The following is a 7,274-nucleotide window of genomic DNA, read 5'->3' on the forward strand; positions in this document are numbered from 1 at the left end:
ACTCTGTCATTATGAAGATATTATTTGTCCCAGCATAAGGGAACATATTTTATTCAATAGTTTGTGAGCTCAATTTTTTATAACTTTTAACTATTTAGACACAGGATATGTGGGTCACTACTATTTTACTCTTTCCCTGGGTCCTTCAAGTGATAGGGCATTCTGGATTCCAGAGCCATTAATACGAAAGATGTGGGGAGCAAAGGAAAGGGAGCCATTAAGGGCAGAAAAACGATTATGAATCTTGTAGAGCCACTGACAAGAAAAGGGAAGTTGGATTGGGCAACTGGAATCCATCTGTCATTTCACAAAGCCTGGTGAGTGTGAGTAGTTACAATCAGTCATAAACCCGAAGTCTTAAACGGAGGAGCTACAAAGTCAGAATCAGTACTGTCAATCAGAAATAATAGGAGGATGACCTTGGCATCACCCCTCGCAGGACACCACTTGTATAGAAGTCCCTGATGACTGGAATAAACAGACATTCTGTTGAGTAGGATCAGATTTAGGTATTTGTACTATGAACAATTCCAGAATGGTTCTTTAATTGAGATTTCAGAAACATAGCTATTAATTATTTCATAATTTCTATATTATACCATATGGTTGCTAGAAGAAAATTTTGCTCAGTATAGTCTCTAGAGCTTTACTGTTACTGCTCTCTGAAAATCACTTTCTTTTCTCTTAAGTAGCCTATGCATTGGGGCATTGTCTTACATTATGTGGGTTCAGGTGACCTCATCCTCATGTTCCTTACATTTTATATTGAGACTACATTTTTCTCTTAGGTTACCTGATACTTTAGAGAAAGGGATCAACTACTGTCTACTTGGCCTCAGGTTTACGGCTTGACTGGTCACTTTTCCTTTCTCCTCACATTCACCACCCACTCATGGCCAGTAGTTGTGGTGGCCTCACACTGACGTGAGGCAGGTCTGGATATGTTCCCCACAAATTGGAGAGGAGAAAGAAGAGGACCTCAGCAAAGAACCATGAGGAAGACTACCCCCATTCAAAGAAAAAACAGCCTTTTCCTTCCTTTCAGGTCCTTCTGCCCCAACCATTACCACCCAATTCTTCAGCAAACTTCCAGGGTCAAAGCAATGCTTTCTGCAACTCTGACCCACACAAGGCAGTCTTTCAATATTTTTGAACCTTTTAACAGACTCTCCATGTCATTACACGAGGTTAAGATGTAGTATCCCTAACCCCTACTCACGTTCAATTTATGTTGTTTTTTAAATTCAGTTCAAGTCAATTTAGGGGGAGAAACAAAAGTGACATACAACATCAAAGTATTCCCATGTTCAAAATGATCCATTTCTGAGATAAGGTTTACTAACATGAGTATTCCCAGTGTCTATCCCCACTCCTATCCACACACATATGAGTCCCTCACAGCTAAAAGAATGTTGGCTGCTTCTCTCCACTCTCATCCTCTAAGCATATATTTTGGCCTTTGACAAACTAGTTTGGGCTCTTTGCGAGATAGGATTTGAGAAATGAGTAGACAGAAAAAAGACCCAAAAGAAAGAGGAAAGTGGTAAAGAATCTTGCTAGTGGGGCCACTTCCACTGCTCTCCTTTGTTCTAAAAAAAATCTAGAGGATGAGTAAAGCTGAAATTAATCTTTTTTTAAAGACGCACAAATGGTTTAATTGTCCTACACCATGAAGAACAGAGAAAAAGGGAGGGAACAGAGAGAAAAAATACCACAGTAGGTGTCTAGAAATTATTTACGGGATAGTGAGAGTCTCTAGAACTGCTAGGGTATGGAGTAAGTGAGAAGGAAAGAGGGGATTTTTGTCTCTGCGGGATATGAAATATACCTCTTAAAATGTTGCTTAAGTGATGCAGGTAAGAATTAGAATTCTTTTAATTTCTTGTGGTTGCTAGGCTTCTCCGAATATAATGCTTCACAGAGACTGGGCTACTTGAGCCTAAGTTAATACTTGTTTTTTCTTTCGATTTTATTGAGATGTAATTGACATATAATACTGTATAAGTTTAAGGTGTACAGCGTAATAACTTGACTTTCACATATTGTGAAATGATCACCACAATAAGTCTAGTTACCATCCATCACCTCCTATAGTTACAAAATAAAAAAAAGAGAAAAAAAGAAAATATTTTTGCTTGTGATGAGAGCTTTTAGGATCTACTCTGTTTGCAACTTTCAAATATACCATACAACAGTATTAGCTACTGTCATTTTGTTGTACATCACCAATACTTATTTATCTTATAAATGGAAGATTGTACTTTTTGACCACTTTCATCTGATTCCCCTTCTACGGCCCCCCTCACCTCTGATAATGACAAATCTGATCTCGTTTTCTTTTTTTTTTTTTTTTGTTGTGCTATTTTTTTTATTTATTTATTTATTTATTAGTTTCAGGTGTACAAGACAAGGTAATACTTAGACGTTCATCATTTATATCCCTCACACTGTGAACCCCCCTCCCCCCATCCACTATCCCTCCGACCTCACACTGAATCATCACATTATATATATATAAAATTATAGTTGGCATTCATTAATGTTTAGCTTCTGGTGTACAGTGCCATGATCAGGTATCCACAGTATCCCTGAGGTGGTCTCCCAAATAGGACGCATGTCCATCGGATACCCAACAAAATCTTTACAACATTATTGAATACCTTCCCCAAATTAATTTTCAAAAAAACCCTGAGGCCATCTTGTGGTTACCAGCTGCTTCCAAATCCCTTCACCTTTCCCCTTATCCCCAACCCCCCCCCACACACACATCTAACAACTCTCGGTTTTTCCTTTGTGTCCCCAAAACTGTTTCTGATTAGTTTATTCACATAGTCTTTTCTTTAGATTCCATATATAAGTGATGATCTCGTTTTCTGTGAATTTGTTTTGTGGGGGATTTGTGTGTGTGTTTAAATTTTTTTTATTCCATCTACAAGTGAGATTATGCAGTATTTGTATTTCTCTGTCTGACTTATTTCACTTAGCATAATGTCCTCAAGATCTATCCATGCTGTTGTAAATGGCAAGATTTTCTTTTTTTTTATGGCTGAGTAATATGCCATTGTGTATGTATAACACATCTTCTTTATCCATTTACCTGTTGATGGACACTTACATTGTTTCCAAGTTTGGGCTGCTGTAAAAGTTAATACTTAAGTTACCTAATTATATCAGACTCTGGTTGGAAAGTCTTATATGTTAAAACTCCCTTTTAACATTCCACAGGGTGAAGACAAACAGAAGAAAGAACAGGGGGAAAGTCATATTTAGGCAACAATGAAAATTTTAGTTGACCTAGAGATGCGTTCTCAACACCTCTGATGAACTCAGCATTTCCCATTGACATGCTTTCCTTTTTTTCTCCCTTTTAGGAATCTTTTGGAGCCACCTTCAAATGTTTACTTTCTTTCTCTTCCAGGAAGAAATGTAGAATTTGAAAATGATGGCCTCTTTTCTACCTGAAAAATTTATTATCAGAGAGCTTGCCATGTTCTGTTCCTTGGCCTGATGGTAGATTCAAAAATGCTCTTTGTGATAGATCATAGGGCTGAACATTTTTTATTTTTGCAGTTTTCTGATGTGAGTTTGTGGGTTTCACAATAAAAGCAGAGTTTTAAAAAATTTTTCACCTTTTTATTGTTTTTAACCTTTTTATTGCTGTTCACTAATAGTTAAAACTCAAAATGCGGGGGGGAGTGAAAGAGCACCTTTATTCTCTTTGATAATTTGAGAGTTTGGGGAACAACTTCAAAATTTGAAAACACTTAGTTTTCACATTCACTATTCCTGTCTTACTCAGAAATTCACAAAAAGACTGACTCATTTTACAACTACTCTTTACATACTTAGAATTTAGAAAAATCCTGGAAATACTTTACCAAATACTACCTCGCCTCATTTTTCTCACTTTACTATTGAAAAAAATCATACTTATTTTAAATTTCATAATGTGATGTCGATATTTGCTTAAAACTCTGCCATGTTTATTGTTTCAAGAAGTGCGGATTACTACCTGTCAAGAGTTTGCAGTCAGATTCCAAAACACAGGGCCTAACTTTGAACAAGAACCCATGGAAATTGTTATGACCCATTTTCATGAGAATATAATCTAACTCTATAAACAGCCACACTTTAAGTATGCCAGATTTGGGAATAAAATCCCTTTCGGTCTGTGAAGAGAGTTGAAATTGTAATCAACTATTTTCTAGCTCATAGAATCCCATACGGTGTTGGGTCATTTTGAACATGGGCATACTTTGATGTCGCGTTATCACTTTTGTTTCTTCCCCTAAGGGAAACTCACAACACCCTCTATTTGAGGAGCTGCGCTGGGTGGAAGCTACTCCCAAGAGCCTGTTGATATCTGTTGGCAAAGCCACCCGAGCAAGTCACGCGTGAGTAGTTTCCTTGCTAATGTTTTGGCACATGGCGATTATACATTGCTAAGTCTTTGTCAGGCAGAGACCTGTTGCCAATGTTTGTTGTTCATGCCTGGTGTTATTAATTTTCTTTCTTCTCCTCCCCTATGCAAACATGCTCTGTTGTAAATGATAAGGAGAATAAGCAAGGAAGCTAAAGGTTGCTGTCCTTTCCCTTGACTTGCAAGAGCAAAGGGAGGTGAGGTGCAGGACCGGGAGAGAGGAGGGTATCAAACAACTTCAAAAAAGGAAGTTCACTGCTAGGATTTCCTAAGTCTGAAGCAGTTGTATGCCTTCTTGGCAGCACACTGGAATCACTCAGACGAAAAGCCTGACGTCTGGACCCCTCCCCCCTGATTTAATGTGTCTGGGGATAGGATCAAGTCTTTATAAGTTCGTGAGGTGATGCTCATGTGAAGTCAAGGTTGAGAACCACTGTTCCAGACGCACTGAGCCATCGCCATGATGATCTGCTCTTTAATCGTTTTTTATTTTCTACCCAGACTCACTGAATTGTACCATCTCGGTGACGATGGGACCATGTTATATTTATCCAGGACTGGCAAGCCCAGCTAGTTTTGCCCTCTCTTTTGAGGCAGCTGTGATATGACAGAAAGAGCACTGGATCTAGGTCCGAGGACTAGACAATTCTGTTCATAGCTAATTGAACTATAATAAATCATGAACAAGTTATGGCAGCACTCTGAGTCTCCTTTTTCTAAGATACTGGACTTGGGGAAATTCAGTGACCATTATCAATGCACCTCACACAGTTTTAGGCATATGGCCATAAATAGCTGCTCAGTAAATATTTTTGTCTTAGTCTCTGTTTTTATAGATGAAGGCACTGCACCTCAAGGGATAAAGTAATTGTCTAGAGCTCTTTCTATCATATCTGAGGCCATGAGATTTCTTCTCTGGGTGTAGATTTTTTTAAATAATTAGACAAATGGACAACATATCTCTTAATTCTATCCATTGGTCACTCCTTATCTGCTTCCCCTATCAACATACAACCATGTGGTTCAAGAGGATCTACAATCCAGGAGCAAACAGATGTGTTAATGCTGCCTCAGGATTTCCAGGGTTGGACTGCTCACCAAATCATAGCTCTGAAAATACTCCATTTTGGGGGTCCCAGACAATCTATCTACATGTCTTCTATCTCCTCCATCGACAAAATGGAAAAAATTCCACTGGAGATTAATTCTTGACTGCATGGCACTTTAAAGATTAAAATGCACCACATTAAAAAAAAAAAAAGCAAAGCATTAACGATAGGGAGGAATAGGAAAATCACCAAGGGAAGAGGTAATAACAAGTGAATCAGCCAGAAGGTAAGCCTTTACTAAAAATGAGCAGCACAATTGATATAAACTTAAATTTCCTGTCTTGATCCCTGGAGAATTGGTAGTTTACTTGATTGAGACAACAAAAATCAAATTTCCTGGCAAAGCTGCTGTGCTGATATAAAGGGCAAGACTGTTTTTTAAATTAGAAAAATCCAAGGTAATTTAATTGTTTGGTGAGCATTGGGGCACTTTTTCTGTCTCTCCCTGTCTGTTTCTGTTTCTCTGTCTCTTTTTCTTACTCTCTCATTTGTTGAACTTCATATTCAAACATGTCACAGTTGGTGGTGTTTTAAGTCAGGTATTAGGACAGCTAAATATCTACCCGTAAAAAGAAGCTTTTTCTTTCCAGTACTGCCAAACGTGTTCAGAGGCCACAAAATATTTTGAAAACAGAAAACACTGCTAGGTACTAATATAGACACTTGTCCTTCATTATCACCCAAAAAGATTCCAAAGTTCCCCCAAATATATCTTATTGGATCGAATATTAAATGCTAAATCAGGTACATGTTTTCTAGAAAGCTACAACATCAGCTAGGAAAACATCCTTTGCTTGATATTATAAAGTTTGTCTTTCCTGAAATGCCTTCACTGTCCCTTGAGACAACTACATTTTGCATTTCCAGTAAGGCCCGAAACTAACTTCTTTCAAGAAACCTTAGCTGCTACAACTTACACTGCAATAACTCCTCTCCAAGTCTGTAAAGTAAAAAGTAACAAAAAAAATTTTATTTAAACATTCAAAGGCAAATTTGAATATGATAAAAGTGATGACTGGCTGCCTCCCCAGCACTGTTCTCAAAGATGGTGGTGGGTGGGAAGACGTGGTGGGCTGTTGGAAGGGAAAGGGGAGCCTACACAGGTAACGCCATCAGGAAGCAGGGGAGCCAAAGGTGGTCCCCATGTCTCCAGTTTTCCTGGATTGACCTAATGAAATGAATGCCAACTATCTGGGAGATTCCTGGAATCACTGTCTCTTTCCTAGAAGTCCTGTCAATCCCAGGACCCCAAACCATTCCACGTATATTTAAGTCGGAGTAGACAACTGCCACCAGGTGGCACCAAACTGTGGCCAGGATCAGGATGGATTTAGATGGCACAGACCCCTGGAACTCCCAGATGGCTAGTTAGCCAACCTCACTCTGGTCATTTCATTAATCTTGCAATATGATGCCAGGTTTTAAGGAAGTGAATTTTTTGGACCGTACTTCTCTCATCTTGGAGAGAGTTTTGCTCTACTTAATAGTGTACTCAATTTTATACAGTTTTATTTCTGAACTTGTATAATTCAACTCCTAGCCAACCTGCAAGTTCACTGAGCAGAGAAGAATCATGTTTTCTCTCACTCTTTTGTACCCCACAGTGTCTAATGTGATATGGATGATGGGTAGGCATTCAAGAACTACTGCTCTCATTGCATTGTTGAAGCTTTAGTACAGTATGAATTGTCTCAGTACAGATTTCTTTAACTTCCTGGATATAAATGTGTCTTTCCAAGATACTC

This window comes from Rhinolophus hipposideros, assembly GCF_964194185.1.
Source record: "Rhinolophus hipposideros genome assembly, chromosome: 5".
Classification (NCBI taxonomy): Eukaryota; Metazoa; Chordata; class Mammalia; order Chiroptera; family Rhinolophidae; genus Rhinolophus; species Rhinolophus hipposideros.